The sequence below is a fragment of the Suricata suricatta genome, chromosome 9, assembly GCF_006229205.1.
Source record: "Suricata suricatta isolate VVHF042 chromosome 9, meerkat_22Aug2017_6uvM2_HiC, whole genome shotgun sequence".
Taxonomy (NCBI): Eukaryota; Metazoa; Chordata; class Mammalia; order Carnivora; family Herpestidae; genus Suricata; species Suricata suricatta.
This window is the reverse complement of record NC_043708.1, coordinates 33634554-33654253: the sequence shown is the minus strand read 5'-3', so window position 1 is coordinate 33654253 and position 19700 is coordinate 33634554. Positions and strand designations below refer to the sequence as shown.

General features: G+C 44.3%; 1 long non-coding RNA gene across 2 annotated transcripts in view; it reads right to left on the bottom strand.

Annotated features, from left to right (window-relative positions):
- The window catches only part of LOC115302749, a 64779-nt gene that overhangs the window by 5755 nt on the left and 39324 nt on the right, over positions 1–19700 (bottom strand). For both annotated transcript variants that reach the window (XR_003913617.1, XR_003913618.1), the window contains exon 4: positions 16068–16160. This is a non-coding gene — a long non-coding RNA (uncharacterized LOC115302749). The remainder of the gene's footprint in view (positions 1–16067; positions 16161–19700) is intronic.

Sequence of the window (19700 nt, the reverse complement as noted above, 5' to 3'; positions counted from 1 at the left end):
ATTTATAAACTGTCAGGCATCACCTCACAAGGTCAGAGCTGAAATCCCTATTTAGAAAAAATCAGCTCTAGAATGCAAATATGTTGTACTGTTACTGCTGGCACATGGCTGTGAAAGTCAGTTGGTTTCGGCCACCTTGAGAGATCACGATCATGGATTAAAGTTCTTGTAATTCCACTAGCTTTGATCTGTTTTATGGTTTCATACCATAGTCCTAACTTCACTCAGCTCTTACAAATGTCTGTTACTAGTTATAAGAAGCATTTATTCTAAACTGAAGCTAGGTACTGTGTTCTTTTTATCTGTGGATGGAACTTCTTCATCTTGGACCTACCAATGTTGAGCACTTTCCTGAATCGCAACTGGAAAGGTTAAATCTCTTGGTACAAGAAGCCTTGTCTGCCTGGCTGAATCCTGACTTTGAGATGGCACCCCCCAGCTCAATGGCTCTATCATTCTAACAAAAAAGTCTAATAGCAGGCCTAAACCTCCCCGCACCCTTCTTTGCCAAGCCTTGAGTAAGCTATCATGAGCCTTGCCAACCCATCCTGAGATGTGGCCAGGGATAGTACCTCTTAGGATGTTATACAACATTTGGAAGAGGTCAAACAAGTAGACATGGTCACATTTGAAATAAGGAAATTGTCAGAGAACTACCCCCAAAATTAACTTTGGACTTTCCTTTGCTGGAATTCATTAAGAAATAATGTGTACAAAAGTAACTAAGCTTTGGAGCTCCTGGGTGGCTCAGTTGGTTGAGCTTCTGATTTCGGCTCAGGTCATGATCTCGCAGTTCGTGGGTTCGAGCTCCATGTCAGGCTCTGTGCTGACCACTCAGAGCCTAGAACCTGTCTTCAGATTCTGTGTCTCCCTCTCTCTCTGCTTCTCCCCCACTTGCACTCTGTCTCTCTGAAGAATACACATTAAAAAATTCTTTAAAGAAAAAGAAAGCAACTAAGCTTTTCTTTTTTAATAAAATAAAAATAATGAAGAGGGACATGCCCTAGACTTTAAAATATACTATTAAGCTGAAAAATAAAATAAACAAGCATTTTGGTATAACTAGAAAAATACCCATATTAAGAAGATATAACCTAGATATAGGAGATTTATAATTAATCTATAGTAAAGGAAGAATTACAAATTAAACAAATAGATTTGGGGAAATTTGATGTTTGAGGAGGAAAATAATTAATTTAGATATTCCTCCCACAGTATTTTATAAAATAATTTCAAATGAGTGAGATAGATGAGAAATATATATATATATATATATATATATATATATATATATATATATACACTATTATATTCAAGGACAAAGACAAACTATGAAAAAATGCTTATCAAATAAGAGATTCATATAACAGTATATTGGGTTTTAAATCTCCCAGAATTCCCAAAGATGAAGCAGTCAGATAGCAAAAAATTAAAAAGCCATGGACATTTCCAACAAGTCCAAGTGACAAAGGTATCCCCAGAAACCCCAAAACACAAGTAGGCAGGCCAAGCCACCAATAGCATCAAGATTTGCAGGGTATTAGCAGGTGTATCAGAGGAAGCCGAAGGAGGGTGGGGAGGCTGACAGAGGTACAGCAAACCAGCTTGAGAACAGCAGCTGAATCTAGGAAGTGGTTCACTCAATCCAGTAGCGGTAAGTGAAAGGGGGTCTGAGATGAGGTCTTGAGGGACCCCAGAGCAATCTTTACACTGCAGAGTGACCACTCAGAGCTTTTCTCTGGGAGATTCTCAATAATTATATAGGTTGTGGCCATTTTTGTTTTGTTATTCTGATACTGTTGTGGGTGTGAGATGGGATAAAGCAAATGAGTACTTATGGAATGTTCTACCATCTCCTACATCCTTGAGAACCAGGATGTTGGCATGCAGGAAAGGAGAGACAGATGTACTACAGAGGAGGTTGAGTGAGTAAAATCTTCCAGCCCTGAAATTGAATCGGAAGGATCAGTACCACTCATGAGGTGTGTGCATGTAAGACTATGACAAACGTGGTCCTAAGAATTACCACTGTGTGCAAAACCACTCAGTAAAAGCCACAAGGGCTATGGCAAAAATGGGAATAAGGGCACAACACTCAAACACTTCATCAATATTTTTTTCTTAAAGGATAGACATTTAGCAAAGATGGTAGTGCAAAACCTATACATATTAAATGGGTAAGAAATATATAACATGACAATAAATATGGCACTTTGCCTTCAAGAAGACCTGAAGGCTGCTTGTGGAGGGGGGCATAGGAAGGGTGTGACCAGAAGCTTACTTGGAATTGGGTAGAAAGTTGCAATGCCTGCTGTGTGGGGGCGGCTGGCTCTTTATGCTCTGTTGGGCGTTGGCTCTGAACACCACAGTGCCCAGATCTTTTGTACCTTAAATCCTGGGTCATGTTCTTCTGCCTTTGAGGTAGAGGCTCTTTGAGCATTGCATTTATAATAGATCCCTGTTTCATCACCATCGAGAACGTTACCCGATGCACCGCTTCTTCGGTTAGCTTCTGTGTCACTGTTGGAAATTCTTTTGCTGCTTTCTAGTCTGTACTTGTAGCTTCACCTGACAGCTGAAAACTCTAGGAATTGGAGATATTCAAAACCACCAAGGCTGCCACTCAGCGCAGCAAAAGATGCTGCTTCTAAAGGATTTGGCATTGGGGGTTTAAGGCCTTTGTGTAGAGATGTGCTTCCTCTCTGTCTGTTGAAAAGATTAGTCCTGATTGTTTTTTACACTGTGTTGTGTATTCTTAAGCAGCGTGGATCAGCTGGGTGCAGTTTTCTGCCTTCACCCAATATTTCTCCTGCATGAAACCACCCATAGCCGAACACAAAATTTGTGTTAGGCTCAAATTGTTCCTTAATATACCAATCTTGTTTGAACAAGTTTACATTTTCAAAACAAGCATTATAGCAGAACTGTCTGTACATAGATTCCCCCCCACCCCCCATTAACTCCTTAGGTCTGTCCACTGAAAGGACTAAAAACAGTGATTAATATTGTAGCAAATTAGCAATGAGCATTGCGGGCACCATATCCCACCAAATCAGCACTTCGTGGAGGAAGGGCTTCATTTCAGGTCTGAGGCAGGTGTATAAGTTGAACTTCATCATTCCAGACAGTGGGAAAGGGTATCAAAGACTACTAGCACCATGCCCAAAGGTTTCAGGACCCAAATGAAGAAACTCCCACTTGCCAAAAGATGGGACAGTTTGTACTTCAATAAGGATAATAATTAGAGAAATATATTTAAATCCATCAAATATGTTTAGAGCCATAGGTTTCCAATGACATCTGAAAAAAATTTTTAATTGATCATTGAAGGATGAGAAGCATTTATTCATTATCTTGAAAACTGATCCATAAAGACAAAGAATCAAGCATTTGGCTTGCCTTTGTGAACGACCCCACTGGGTAACCAAATTGTAGATGAGAGGAAGCATCTCTTTGTGGAAGTATTCCAACAATAAATGAAAAAAGAAATGATAGAACATCACCATTTTGGCACCCCAGTGGATGAGTGGATCTAGGCATTAACCATCAACAGCTGCTAACATCACTAAGAGCAGACATGTAGACACTATGTGCCTCCGGATGAAAAACACACCACCATCTATAATCTTGCCAAAGGGATCAGACTTAAGCCTCATCAAGCCTTTGGATCCCGCTACTAATTTGCAGGAAATACAGTGCTCGTCGGAACATATTAAACTGTTCCTTGAATATGCAATCAGCAAAATCCAGACTGTGGGAAACTTGACAGGTTAAAAGGCTCAGGATCTCAAATGGAAAATTTATAAAAATAAGAAGGAGTCTGTGGAATTTGTAGGTTAAAAATGATATTAAAGACATATCACTGTTTTAGAAATTGGCAGTGCTAAATTATAGTGTTTTAAGGATGCACTTTTTAGTGAGAAAGCTATCAGGAAACACAGGAAGTGGTTGCTGGAAGAATCAGGAGAGTCAGTAATTAAGCTAAGCCAGAGAAAATAACAGAAACTGTTCCCTGTGCAGCTGGGGGTATGGATTGAGCCTCATGCTCAGTATATGCCTTTATCGCTGTGCTTTTCCTAATCAGCCGTGTCTCGGATGGTGCCTCGGTTTGCCTCTCTAACTGGATTGGTGTCCCCCTGTGGTAGCAGCAATGGGGTCTCCCACCCAACAGGGCCTGAGTGGTCCTCTCCTGGCTGCGCCATCCTCCTGTGGGTTGACGCAGTTTCCCGGGAGCAGCAGAGTCACTGCTGGATTCCCAGGTCTCCTAAGACTGCAAATTCAACTTTTGCTTTTTTCCCTTTTCCATCCAAGAAAACAGAAAGCAAAAACAAATGCTGGGCCTGAGTCATTCTCCTCACTGTCCCTGCAAGAGCCTGTGAGTCCTATTTGGCTGTTTCAGGACAAGCCAATTAGATCACGACTGTTAATCAGAGTAATGAAGGGAGAAGGAAACTGAGAAAAGGGAAGGAGGGAGGGAACAAGGCAGAGGCAGTCATGGAAGGCCCTGAACGCTGTCCCCCTCCCTGCTCTGATGTTTTATTCAGGCTATTTGCAAACGAGCCAGTGGAAACAGCATTAACAATAAATGAGGTGCAGGAGGCTGTGGAGAGGAGGGAGGGAGGGTTGAGCGCAGCTCCTTGCCAGCCAGGCTCAGGGGCACCCTGTCTTACCCACCAACATGGGCCCTTCCTCCTTTTCTTGTGGTTTTACCTGTTCAACCACTTGTACTCAGGCCTTCTGAAGAGAGTCATATCCCATTTAGCAAATAATATGAAGAAGTCCAAAGATTTTTCTAACACACAAGAGCCAACCCAAAAGGCAAAGCCACTGTGTCATTGCCTTGAGGGCAGGAAACCTTTATTCTCAGCCTCAGCACTGAAGTTGTCACAACCCAAAGGATCTGTTCAGTAATTGCTCCACTTGATTAAAGCAGCTAATACTTGATTTGTGCTTTACAATTAAGCAAGCACTTTGGCGTGCATTGTCAAGTGTTTCTATAATGACCTTGTAAAGTAGCAGTACGACCAATTGTATAAATAAAGAAACTGAGCAAGATTTCTCAGGACCTGAAAACCCCCACTGTAAAGAATTCAGGTGTTTTTATCATTCTTTCCCTCTGACTTCATTTCCATGAGCTCCAATCCCCCCATCTCCTAACTTACATAGACTTGTGTCATTCCTTCCTTCCATCCCACAAATGTGTACTGAGGATCTCTGGGGGCCAGGCACTGAGCAGACAGAGGACAGGAGGGCCCAATGGCTGAAGAGTCCTGCTGTTTAATTCTATAGGCTCTTAGGCTCCCCGCCTTCCTCTTGATTCTGATTCTACTATGATTAATACGTCCTGTTAAAAAATAACAATAGCCATCATTCATTACGCACTCACTAAGAGCCAAGCATTTTGGTAAATAGTTTATAAATTCTATTTCATTTAAACATGTAAGCCCAGAGCTCATGCTTTTTTTTTTTTAATTAAATAGTTTATTACCAAGTTGGTTTCCATAGAACACTCAGTGGTCTTCCCCACAAGTGCCCCTCTCCATGACCATCCTCCCCCTTTCTTTCCCCCCTCCCTCTTCAGCTCTCTGTTTTTTAAATGATATGCTGAAATACTTAATTTTCTCTTACAAAAAACAAAGTTTCACTTCTCCACATTGACTCCTAACCTTTTATAGCCTCACTGAGACCCGCCTCCCAGGAGAGAGACAGGAGCCGTCTGTCTGACCCGGCGGCATGTACAGCATGTACTCCACCTCACGGCGCTTTGCTTTATTGCGCTTCACAGATACTGTGGGGGTTGTTTTTGTTTTGTTTTGTTTTTATAAATTGAAGGCTTGCAGCGACCCTGCATCGAGCAAGTTTATCGGTATCATTTTCCAACAGCATTTGTCACTCCGTGTCTCTGTGTCACATTTTGGTAATTCTCACACTTCAAACTTTTCATTATTATTATATTTGTTTTATATATATATATATATTCAGTAAGTGACTTGTTGAAAGCTCAATGATGGTTAGCATTTTTTAGCAATAAAATATTTTTAATTAAGGTGTATACATTGTTTTTCTAGAGAATTTTATTGCACATTTTTAAAGGGTTATAGTATGGAGTAAATATAACTTTTATATGCACTGGGAAACCAAAAAATCCATTTAATTAGCTTTATTGCAATATTCGCTTTATAGTGGAGGCGTGGAACCAAACCCGCAATATATCCCAGGTGTGTCTGTGTATCTCTTACACCACATTTCCTCCTCATGCCCCTCAGCACTCTGAGTAAGGGGCTTTTCAGCAATGGGCAATAAAGGAAGGCCAGGGTTCCTTCTGAGATCAAAGCCTCCCCTGGCATTGGATTCCTGTTGGCTAGACCAATGAGACCTTGGAAACATCATTTAAAATGTGGCACTCCCTTTTTCTAAGGTCATCCAAAACATCCCCAGAAAGGCATAAAGGAAGGAAGAGACCTCTATCAAAGAGGACCGAGGCTCAAGAAGGTGACGGCTGACCTGAGCCTTTCTCCTGAGCATGTGGTCATCACTGCGGCAGCCTGGGCACCACGCTCCAGTCCAACCTACTCGATCCAAGCCTGGGCTTCAACAACCACATAACTGGAGTACACATGAAAATTAGTGTATGTGGGGGGGCAATGCAGTGTGGCACAGTGTTTCTCAAGGTGTGGTCCCCACAGACCAGCAGCATTGGCCTCACCTGGAAATGACTTAGAAATGGAGATTCTTGGGCACCACCCTAGACCAACTGAATCAGAAATGTTGACAGTGGGGTCCAGCCGTCTGTGTTTAATAAGCCTGCCAGGTAATCCTGATGCACGCTACAGTTTGAGACCCCTTGGTTTACACTATTCCCTCATCCAGCTCTGGCTCCCTTCCTTCTTATACGTCATTTAGGCTGCAATTTTGGCCAACACTTGGGGAATGAAAGGAAGGGCTTGTGTGATTGGTTTTCCCTTTCCCATTTTATTACCCTAGGGATGGTTCTAAAAACTCAAACTTCTGAACAAATTTTTTTTTTGCTTGTGCTTTAATCTATCATTTGCATTGCCAATAATGTGGGAGGAAAGAAGTTCCTGGATACCAACTGACTTTTAAGTGCTTTCTTGTATCTGCTCAGAAGCAAGGTTAGAAATGGAAGGCTCAAGTTTCCCAGCCCAAGAATAAGTGAGGCCTTGGGGTCACAAGGAAGGGGGGCTCTTATGATCACAGGCTGGGGGTGCGTATGGGCATGTACACAGCAACACTGGCACAAGACAGAGCCATATGGGGGGGGGTGTCTTCATGGACCGAAGAGACAAGAGGATATGAATATCCCCCAAATCAGAGAATTGCTGGCTGTCAGAGAACAATCTAGTTTACCCCCTACCTCTGAGCAGTACTGTCTACCTCTCTCCAGACACTGGACCTCCATTTCTTTGGTCTGGGGAGGTGCCAACATCACTAGCTGATATTAAAGGAAAGAGCATGATAACACCCATTAATTGTTTTCAGCAAGTCTTTTTTGAGGTTGTCCCATGTGCCAGGAACAATGCCAAGTACACAAAGACAGACACTATTCCCAGTTTCATGGGACGTACATTTTAATGGAAGAAATGGGCACCAATCTCTCAATTAAGTGTATAATTACAGCCTGTGATGATGGCAGAAGAGGGTGTAACAGGGACCTGCCCCTAGGCATGGGGTTGTTTGAGGCAGGGTCTAAAGGTGTTGTTTAGTAGGCAAAGGTCAGTGTTATGGTGGTGAGAATAGTACAGGCAAAGGGACAGGACATAAGTCAAAATGGAACATGGCAAGTTCGAGGCTCAGAAAGAAGACCCAAGGAAGAGACCCAGACCATGGAAGAGGGAGGCATGGCATCAGATGACACAGGCGTGGTGGGCAGGGACCAGGCTATGCAGCTGGGCAGGTTTATAAAGCTTTTTGTCTTTATCCTCAAAGCGATGGGGAGCCTTTGAAGGATTTCAAGTAGAAGGGTATCAGGGACAGGATCGCAAGTCATGTGCCATGGAGACCCAGGAAGTGCAGAGAGCAGAAGGGTACACCAGTTATGAATCTAGTAGAGTGCTCTGGGAGGTCCTGCCAACAGCTGGTGGAGGGGATGGGGAGAAGAACACAGAGTAGGGAGACGCAGATGAAATCCACAGTCCTTGGGCATGGATAGCACATGTGGTCAGAGCAGGGAAATCCATCAGGGTGTCTCTTAGGTCACTAGACAAAGGCTGTGTGTGGTGTGGGAGCTGGAGTGGGAATGAAGTAGAGTGGAGCAGCTATAAGTGTAGAAGTGAAGTGCCCAGAAAGGACAAGTGGTATCACTGGAACAGTCTTCAGTGAATAGAACTCACTTAGTGTTTAATTAAAGCAGGTGTCCAAACCAATCTCAGGTATTCATGGTGATCTCATGGGTGGATTAGGGTCCCTTTCTCCTAATGGAATCTCTGAGCTGTGTTCACTCATGTCTCTGCAGCAGGTGGAGGGAGAAGAGAAGGGACGGGGTGGGGCACCAGGCCACATTGTCATGTTCATCTGGTGGAGAGATGGGCACTAAATGTCCTCACCTATCTACTTGGAGTGCCTGTTTATTGTGACTACTTAGCTTACAGAACAGCAATCCATTCCCTGAAGGGGAGGGTTGCCTAGAAATGCAATAATTTACATCTCCAGCAACTTCCTACAACCACCTCTCAATGAATTAGTCAAACCATCAAGGCATCAAAATTGGCTCCTCTGATCCTTTCATCTTCCAGGTTGTTTGCCTTTAAAGTTTAAAATGGAACTGAAGAGCATTTATAGCAATGAGACATTTCTGTGAGCCTAGGGGAAGGGGTCTTTGATAAATAAACACTAGAGAATTACAGAAAATGAACCCAGCCATTGGGTTTTATTTTAGGTAGGTTTGCAATGACTGGCTATACTGTCTCTTAGAAAAGTGTGTCGGCAGCAGGCCCCACTGGGCTTGGAGATTGCATGTCTGGAAAAGGGTATCAAGACTATGACAAAATTTTACTTGTACATTTGCTCTGTTTCAGGGTGAGGATTCCAGATAGATTTAGTCTGGATTGGGTTGGGGCAGGGATCAAACAGTACACTCAGAAGAGATGACTGAAGAGAAGTTAATAAACGACTAAAGGAGGCCAACACAGGCTGGTGATGCACCCAGGCTATCTGGAGAGCTCTAACACCCAAAGGCATAAAAGGGGAAGCAGAGAGAGTGGTTAGTTTTTCCTACAGCTGTAGGACTACCCTGAGTCCACAGAGAAGTGAAGCTGCCGCCAGCCACAGCCCAGCACTGGCGAGTAAATCCACAAACCTCTCTTCTTGCAGGGACTTCTCATCAGTCCATCCAAAGCAGAAACCAATGAACAAGGGACTGCGACTGAGTTCACACAGGTAGTCTCCCTGGGCACGAAGCAGGGCCAGAAAGGCAGAGACTGGATGAGCAGGGACAACAGAGGCAGCCCAGCAGCACGTGAGCTGAGAGGCTGAATCAGATTTGCAAATTTGTGTGGATCAGTATATTTATTAAAATCTATAAATTTCACTGCCAAAGCTTGTCTGGGTTCATGATGATATATTTAATCCCCTTTTATAGTGTTACACCAAGAAACAACAGAAAACACCTGCTGGCCCAGGATGTGCCTGAGGTGAGGTGGGGTGGGAACTGTACTGAACAACACTGCCTCTTGCTTCCTCAGTTTCCCCTCCGAAGGAGACAGGGCGTGCATTATTGATTGAACCAAAAGGATAAGTTTGGGGATTTCGTGCTTCCATCCTGCTTGCTGTTTGTCCAGTAAATCACATTCCCTCTGTAAAGCTTTCATCTCAAGTGTGTGGACCAGACATAAGCAGACATCAAAGCTACCCTTGGAGAAAACCCTCTGTGATCCTGGCTAACTTTGATCAGCTCTTCCCCAAATGTAGTCAAAACACACAGACTGCACCAGGACACTTTCCTCTGGGCTCTGTTTTATTTCCCACCCTAGCACACTCACAGCAGACATTGCTCCTTGTCTTTTCCTGGACTAGACATATTTTCTCTTCACTGGCACTTGTTAAGGGTGAGTCAGGGAACCTCTGAGGTCCGCATGAGGGAGGCACACACTCTCAGACACTGTTCTCTGCTGGAACTCTTGGATTGCTGGATTCTTCAGTGACGATTGTGTGCCAGTTCTGAGCAGCCAGGGCCCGCGCCTCCCACCCGGGTTGGGCAGCTACAACTGCTATGTAGATAATGCATCACGTCCCTAGAATATTCCCCTTATGGACAACCGAGATGCAAGGAAACATCTTAATATGATGCAGGAAGATGTTTTTCATAACTTGGTATAGAAAAGGATTTCTAAACAAAGTGCAGAAACACATGAAAGATGGATAAATTTGACTACCTCGAAAACAAGAACTTCGGTATGACAGAAGATACCATAAACAAAATTAAAGAAAAAAAGGAGGGAATACTTGAAGCAAAGGGTCAGTATCTAGAATATATAAAGACCTTCTACAGATCAAATAAAAACCACAAAATAATCCAACAGAAAAATATTCTAAAGATAAAATTCTAATTCACAGAAATATAAATGCAAAATATAAGTGAAATAATATTTATGAAATAAAAATGGTAAAATATATATATAAAAAAAGGAAATATAAGTGGCCCAAAAATGTGTGACCAAAATGCTCCATGTCGGTAATCAGAAAAATGGAAATTCAAACATGAGGGAATATTTTTTTTTACCTACTAAATTGGAAAAAGTTAAAAAGGAAAAAAAATTTTTTTTCATGCTGTTATCAGTGGGATTGTAAGCTGGTATGATCATTTTGCAGAATAATGAGTTGGCAGTGTCTACTAAAGTGAAAAATGTTCAGGGCGCCTGGGTGGCTCAGCCAGTTAAGCGTCCAACTTCAGCTCATGTCATGATCTCACGGGGTTCGTGAGTTCCACCCCCGCATCCGGCTCTCTGCTGTCAGCACAGAGCCCACGTCAGATCATCTGTGTCCCTCTCTCTCTGCCCCTCTCCCACTTGCTCTCTCTCTCTGTCTCTCTCAAAATTAAACATTTTCTTAAAAGTTAAAAATGTTCATATGCTTTGAGTCATGATTCAGCTTCTCCGTATCTCCCCCAGAAAAACCATTATCCATGGACTCAGAAAGCAGGTTCGAGAATGTTCTCTGGGAGCTTTGTTTGCAATAGCAACAAGTCAAAAATAACTTAAATGACCACCAAACTGGGATTGGCTAAATAAAGTGTGGTTCATCCATAACACACACACATGCTATACCTGTATAGCAGTTTTTAAAAATGTAGTGACATTGAAGGATCTTCAAGACCTACTTTGGTGTGAACAAAAATCTGGCCGTAATATGACACTTAATATGATAGCATATATAAACACAGCAGTGCACATTAAACGATATTATCTTTTTTTCTATGGGCATAAATACCATGGGTCATTCGATGCATGGTAAAATGTGTAGAAGACACATCAAACTGATGGTGCGAGTCCTCCCCGGGGTGGAGTGGAGGGCTGGACATGGTGTTCAAAGGAGACCTCAGCTTTATCTATAATGTTTAATGTTTTTAAAAAGAGACCATATTCATGTATTACTTGTGTAATTAAAATTTATAAAATCTATTCTTATATTTAAAAAGAAGAAAACCTTCCTTAATCTGTATTCATAAAGCTCCTGGAAGGGCTGGGGAATCTTTGAGCTACATGCACAATGGTACCTTGGGTGATTTGTCAGGAAACCTGCTAAGTGGAAGGCACTGTGGTTGTCATGGAGATGGCTATCCTCACCGCAAACCGTCCTATGCTCTATCTACAGGTCCGACCATCTCCCATTCAGTGTCATGCTTTTAAATCTTGGTTTACAAACTCACCCGTAATGATGCAGTCCCTAACACTTACTGAAGGTGTTGGCCATTAAAATGTAATATCTTATTTAATCCCTTATTTTCTTCCTCTATCTCTCTCTGTCTGTCTTACTCCAGCTGAGGTTATGGCCCTTTAGAGATATTAAAGAGCTGACCAATACGTGGTAGAGTTTGTCCTAACCCCAGGGGCTATACCTTCAACCATTTAAACTGTGTTAACAAAGTCACAAACATCTTTGTAATTTTGTTAACTTCAGAACTTCCTGTCAGGAACTTTCCTGGGTTTCTCTGCCACTCAGGTCATGACCACCTGCCCCGTTGCTCTGTGACAAGATGACAGCTGGTTCATTCTGGGAGAAAAATCTGCCATAGCATGAGGTGTTATTCAAGCCAGTGCAACGAAGAAGTTCAAAGACAAGTACACACTAAAGGAATTACTAAGAGATTAGGAATAATCCTCAATTGCAAGACTACTTCAAATATGTTTTAAATTAATTTTAGGAACAAAACTAATCAATAATAGCAGAGGTTAAAGTATGACAATAATGTAAGCCTTGAAAGGTTCTCCTAGGATACAATGTGCTCCATCCTCTAAATTCTGGACATTTTAAAAAATATCTCAGTGCTTCTAGGCCTGCTTTCACAGCTGAACCATTCCTATCAGCCAAAGAACACAACTGAGCAACATCCGAGGTTACAGAGGTGTGCCTCCGGGCAGAGGTTCCCAGCGCAGGGCTCTTGGGGTTCCCTTTGGAGAGGAGGCAGGCTTTTGCTTTTGGGAGACATGGGGATTAACTGCTGAGTGGAGGGGGCAGCAGGTCTACAAACCAGAGCTGTGATTCCTCCTCTTCCAATTAAAAAAATAATAATAAATTAATCTCTATTTGGTTTCTTACTTGAGAACAGGTGTGTCTATGAATAATACATAGATGGGCAGGCCACACATAGATCTGAAGGCCCAGAAGCCTGAAAGCAAATGAGACCCAGAGTGTGAAGATTACACAGATTTTAAGTAGCATCACGTAAGCAAGGAAAACCTGGGAGAGCACAAAACACACTCTGCAAATAATAAGCACTTCTAAGCCCCTGGCTATGTACGCAAGCACGTCTCCTCTCAGATAATGGTAATTGCAAGGCACTAGGTTCCCATTTGAGGAAGGGGGAGATAAATCAAGAAATGCAATCTAAAAAAAGATTGAAGCATTAGGGTTTTAATGAATGATGTTTCAGGGCAAAGAATTAAGGACATTTAAAGCTTCCTCTCTGGGTTCGAACTCCTGCTCCTCAAGCTCAGCAGGGACTGGCAGAAGAGGAACAATGGTTGGGTCAGCAGAAGCAGGGTGGGGTGGGTGGCTGCAGAACTCCTGGGTTCATTCCAAGACCCCACTCCTGGCCTCCAACAGCTGACCTTTGACTGGTCTGCCCACTGAAGCCAAAATGTGTTGTTTTCATTTGTTGAACATGACATAATGCCATGGCATCATATGGATTAGGGAGATTAAACACTGGCAAAGCCTTGTGATGCAGGATTTCTAACCAGCAGGGTCTCAGCCTAGAGCTCTCTGGGGAAAACAGGAAATCTTGAAAACTGCCCTAGGCCGACCTCAAGAGCACGAGAAAGGATCTCCTACTGTTTGATTTCGTCCTTTGAAGACCTACAGTGTTCCCAGATAAAACGGGAGCCTTGAACATCATGGACATTCCTCATCTTTCCAGCGATGAAGTACTGCTGGCCAAGGAGGGGTAGTTTGAGATCTCTACAGCTTTAATGTGCATGCCTGTATGCATGCTTGCACACGCGCACACACACACACACACCCCACACACACAAAGTACATATGCTTCTTATCAGCTCTGTTATGCAAGAATTTTCATAGGTAAAGGATTTGGGTTTTTATCTTGTCCAAATCCCTTCAGGGTATTGTCTTCAGATAGGACAAGTCCCTTTAACCTTGCCCCACTTGAAAATGTAAAAAGTGAAATATTATTCCCTGTCCACCAGAGCCCATAAGTAAAATGGCCCCGCATTTACGAGCAGAAGATATTTGGAGCTGTGGCAGAAAGCAGATTAATATGGAACTGAAAACAGACAGATCCCTTAAAAGTCGGCCCTCAGTGCAGAATTGGAAACAGATGAACCTCTTTCCCATTACAGCAACAACACCACAAGGCAGGATTTGTTTGCAAGAGAATAAATTGGCAAAGAAGCTGGCAACCAACTCCTGGTCCCACCTCGCTCTGCAGCCTGAGCAGGGCTGAAGAGGAAGGGGACCCCAGGCAGTGGTCGGCTCCCAGGCAAAGCAGAACTAGGGGCTGCACAGAACACTCCAGCCTGTCCTCTCTATCCTGATGGCCGGCCTTACAGGTGGATGCCCCGCCCTCAAGCTCCAGGTCATTCAGGGTTGGAGCCAAGGAGGGTTGGGTTGGGATTGGTTGGCAAGTAACTTGCCCTTTATTCTCCCCCTGATGGGATCATTTGTCATGGTGACAGAGGCATTGTAGTGGAGGGCTAAAGGCCACACTGACATCTGTGACCCAACTTTGTGTTCTGGTTCCATTGTGTATAAGCTGTTTGACCTTAGACAAGGCAGAATACAGCATGCCCAGAAGGTGGATGAGAGGAGGCGAGGGGTAGGAAGGAGCCCTAGAAAGACTTAGCGACCAGCAATGAGATGGCACCTTTATTCTGGGGCACATACCATGGGTCCTTCCTGGGAAACCCTCACCCTGGCTCCCAAGCCCAGCCTGCTGGTCTTTGTGAGTCACTTTCTAACACCTCTCTCCTGACCCTTCTCCCACCCCTCACACACACCCATTTAGTACTGCCTGAGGCAAGCCACCCGGTCATGCAGACCTTTAATAGCAAGTAAAACAGTAGCAGGTGTCAGAGCTGAGAGGAAAAAAAATCTCAATCCCCACTGGAGGGCGAAGATCATTTTCTGCATTTCCATTTAAAGGGAGAAGTGAAAAGCATGAAATCACATGCCAACAGGGAGAAAGAGTTTAAACCAGAATAACCTTGACAGGAGCAGACACCAGCAGCTTCCAGGCCACAGTTCCCAAAACTGAACTCGTGGGGAGGAATGGAACATACATGCAGGGAAACAGGTGGAAGTCACCCAGTCTTCCAACCTAGGTGCCAACCCTCCACCCACTGGCCTGCTGGGATGTGCCTCAGACACTTAGGCTCACCCTCCCCCACTCTCATCCTGTCATTTGCATGCCAAATCTGCTCCTCCTTTGGGTCCCTTGTCACATAATGACTCCTACCCAAGTCAGAAATCTGGAAGTCTCCCAGAACTGTTCTCTCTGTATTCCCCCTGTCCTCCTGAACCACCACCAGCTACTCGGCATCTCAGCTCAGCTAGTTCTGTCTCTGCCTCCTTCACCACTTGGCCTCTGCCTGGCTCCAGCATCTTGTTTGTCTCTGAGGCAGCCTCTTGCCGACCCCCATGCCAACTCTTTCTCTAACTCACCTCTATTTTGCTCCCAATACAACCTGCCCCCTGAAATGCAAATCTAATAATGGAATTTCCCTTCGTAAATTACTTGAGTAGTTTCCCTCTGCTATCGGGATAAATTCTAAACTCAGGCTAGTGTACAAGGCATTGCAAGATTTTGCCACTATCTATTGGTCCAACTTTATCTGCTCATCTACTTACCTACCTCTGACTCCGTTCTCAACTCTTTCCCTCAATGTTTCAGGCCCTTTCACACATCCATGGCTCTTTGCCTTGTCTCCCTGATGAATTCTTGCTTGTCCCTCCAGATTCTGTGCAGGTGTCTCCCCTCGGACCCTTCCACCCATCCCCTCATGTATGTCCTCTCTCACACCCGTGGTGCTCAGTCACTTCCCTGCCTCCCTGATTGGTTCCTTGAGAGCAGGAACTCTGTCTTGTTCATCTTTAGATCCTCAGGCCCAGGACAGAACCTGACATGAAAGTCTGAGCAGATGTCCTTGGAAAGTGTGAGTCTGTGAATTGCCCCTTCTTGGGCAGAGACAGACTGTGGAGAGAGACTGTGGACAACTCAGGGACACGGTGGGCATGGAATCTTGCCTGGACAAGTCCTGGGCCTCTAGGGCAAGGGGGCAAACCAAGTGCAGACACCAAAGTCCATCAGAATAACAGATGAAATATAAAAACATTAATATCTTGTCCCCATGGTGTCACAGGGGAGAAACTGTTACCTGCTCCTGGGATTAGAGAGACGCCGATCTTGCATTTTGTCCTATTCTGCAGGAGTGTGCTAGAGTGAATTCAGGCCCATCTGGCGTCAGGATCTGGAAGAACCAGGATCGAAGGACATCAGAAACACCAGTGCTTCACCCTCTACATACACAGGAGGCTAAAGGATGACTTTGCTCACCTTTTTTGAACTTAAGATAAAATTCACAACATAAAATTCACCATTTTAACCATTTTAAAGTATACGATTTAGTGGCTTTTATGACATTCACAATGTTGTGTAACCATCACCACTGTCCACTTCCAGGACATGTCTATCACCCCCAAGGAAACCCGTGTCCATTACGCAGTCACTCCCTATTCAGCCCTTCCCAAATCCTGGCGGCCGCTCACCTACTACCATCTGTAGATTTACCTGTTCTGACTATTTTGTAGACAAGAAGTAACATAATAATGTGGTCTTTTGTGTCTGGCTTCCTTCACTTTGCGTGGTGCTTCGCTGGCCATCACATTAAAGCTGCGTCAGCCTCTCCTTCCCGCTTTATGGCTCAATGATACCCCGATGTACAGCAATCCCGATCTGGTTATCCATTCATCAGCCAATGGACGTTAGGTTGCTTCCACTTTTTGGCAATTCTGAATATTTGGCTGCTATGAAATTTGTGTACAAGTCTTTGTGTGAACATATGGTTTCGTTTCTCTTGGGTATATAGCTGGGAGTGAAATTGCTTCATCAAATGTTTAACATTTTTTGAGGAACTGCCAATATGCTTTCCTCAGCAACTGCACTAAATTTTACAATCCCACCAGCGATGTCTAAGGGTTTCAATTCACTCATTTTCTAAAATCTTAGCTATCTAACTCCTCATATTGGGATCTTCCTTATAAGCCTTCCAAAAATACAACCGATTGGATAGTGACCGAGTCCAAATCTAACATCTGAAGTGGGGAAATGGCCTCCAGTGAATATGAGCGGATACCCAACACCTTGTCACACATCCTGCGAGACGCGCTCCCTGCAGCTGGCCCTGAAGCAGGGCTTCTGAGAAGCTCAGAACTGAAAGGACACCTCATGCCCCATCCCCCAAGTCTATTAGGTATGAATGTGCTAGTATGGCGCCCCCACTACCCCTACTTGCAAATTAGATGAGGAAAATAAAGGTGAGTCTAGATCTCATTGGGAGGTAGGAAGGAGAGGAAACAAGCCAGATTCCAGGGAAACATTTTACTAGCCAGAAATTAGCGCTTCTTTCTGCAGAAGCCAGAAGACCGGGAACCGTCTGGGACAGGGCAGGTGGCCCAGCAGCAGGACACAGAGCAGCAGGACACAGAGTGGCAGGCTGCCGGGCAGGCAAAGAGCACCGTCTGCCCTGTCCAGGGGGAGGTGACTCACCAAGGTCTAGGCAGGTGTCTTGGCACGGCCTCAGGACACAGGCACTGAGGAGTGGGGTTAGGCCCCTGGGCGACAGATGAGAACCAGGCAGGGTCCCGGCAGGTCAGAGAGGCTGAGCCGCACGACTTCACGCTCCCCCCAACCCCCGCCTGCTGGTTTCACCTCAAGTGAGCTGCTGCCCCTCCTCAAATTGCATCCCAGCAGTTAAAGACAACACTTCTCTCTAGGTCCCCAAACACAGGATGCCCCCACCATCATTTACATCATTTACTCCCCGAAAACATACACCTCCACCCCCTCTCTAGAAAACTCCTACTTAGGCTTCAGGTCTCAGCTCAAGGACGTGGCTGCTATGACACTCCCCCAAGTACACGTGTCCATGCTCTCCGGGGGCTGGAGGGGGACCCCTGCCCCCAACACCCTCCACCCTATGGCACTGTGCAACAGTGGCCTTTCTCTCCTATCCTGATTCGTGGCTGTCTGCCCGCAGTAGTGAGCAATGCTGGGGCAGGGACAGACACTTCTCCCATTTGTATGACCCATCCAGAGCCCTAGGCAATGAAAGGATCTTTTGTGATTAGTCTGCTCCTGGGGAACTGGACAGGAAATGACCAGACTTAGTGACAGAGAATCAGACTAAGGGTTTAGCATGAGGACAGCCACAGGCTGAGGTGATGATAGCCAAGCCCGGTGGCTTGGCAAATTATGGCCCATGGGTCAAATCCAGCCCACCTCCTGGTTTTGTATGGCCGAGGGGTAAAGATTGGATTTCATATATTTTTAAGTGTCTGAAAAAAAAATCAAAAGTGGAACAGTATTTCATGATGTGAAAATTATATCAAATTCAAATTAGAGTCATAAACACGATTTTTAATTTTCTTAAATGTTTATGGGAATTTGTTTTTCCTCTTGTTCTATGATTACCTACATGATATTCTTGATCTTGCTTCTTGGCCCACAAAGATTAAATTATTTACTATGTGGCCTTTTACTGACACAGTTTGCTGACCTCTGCTCCAAATGGTTCAGGATGCTTCAGTCTTGCATCCACCTGCACCCCCACAATCCACCCAAGACCAAGCCTGTGACTCCCCTTCCTTGAATGCAGCACTGTCTGTGGAGGCCTCCCTCCCTCTCAGGGCTTAACTCCATGCCTCCGACCACACACACCTCTTATTTGGTATCAAAAGGCTTCAGGAAAATACAAAGCAATTTCAGCTCACAGAAAGATTAACAACCCTCTCTCTTATCAGTGACGAAGGTGGGATAGTCCTAAAGTCTCTTGTTTATTGACCCCCTACTACGTGCCAGGCACTGCATGAGACATTTTAAAGACACCATCTTGAGTTTCAGTAACCTCTTTAAAAGTTCTCATCATCATACCTCTCATATACATGGAAGAACAGAGATATTGGTCCCCTTTTCCTTTTTATTCTCTTCTATCTTCACTCGGAGTGGAAAAGAAATCTTTAGCATAAAACATCAAAGTCACAATAACTTAATAGCACTTGCCATGAGCAAGGCATTGTTTTAAATCAGGAGTTCTCAACCATGTTATGACTGACATTGGGTTGGATAATTCTCTGTGTTTGGGGGGACAGGGGTGCTGTCCTGTGCATTGTAGAATGTTCTGCAGCATTCCTGGCCTCTATCTACCAGATAAATGCCAGTAACCCCCTTCTTCCAGTTATGACCACCAAGAATGTCTCCAGACATTGCCAAGTGCCCTTGAAGGGTAAAGTGGGGCCAAAGTTGTCTCCAATTGACAACAACTATTCTGCATGTTTTATATATAAACTCACAAAAACTAAATGAAATAGGTCTTTTTATTATCCTCATTTTAGAGATAAGTAATCTGTGGTGCAAAAAGTTTAAGTAACTTCTTTAGGGTCACACAGCTGGTAAGTGATAGGATGAGATTTGAATCAACGTTGACTGGCTCCTGTATCCATGCTTTTACTACTGTCAGTTTTATCAAGTCTCAGAACCAAGCTGACCCCACCCAGAAAGCTGTAAGGGATACCCCTTTTGCCCTTGTAAGACAGAATCAGAACCGAGAGCCTCCTTGGCTTGACCACAGGGACCTCCAGCAAGATAAAACAGACTGGGCCAGGGCTAGAAAAGAAGGCATAGAGACGTGGCCCAGGGAACACAAAACTCCTAGGCATCCATTGAAGCTGACTCTGTGTGGCCCGATGGGAGACAAAGCAAGTCCTATTTTGCATCTATTGTGCTATGAGTA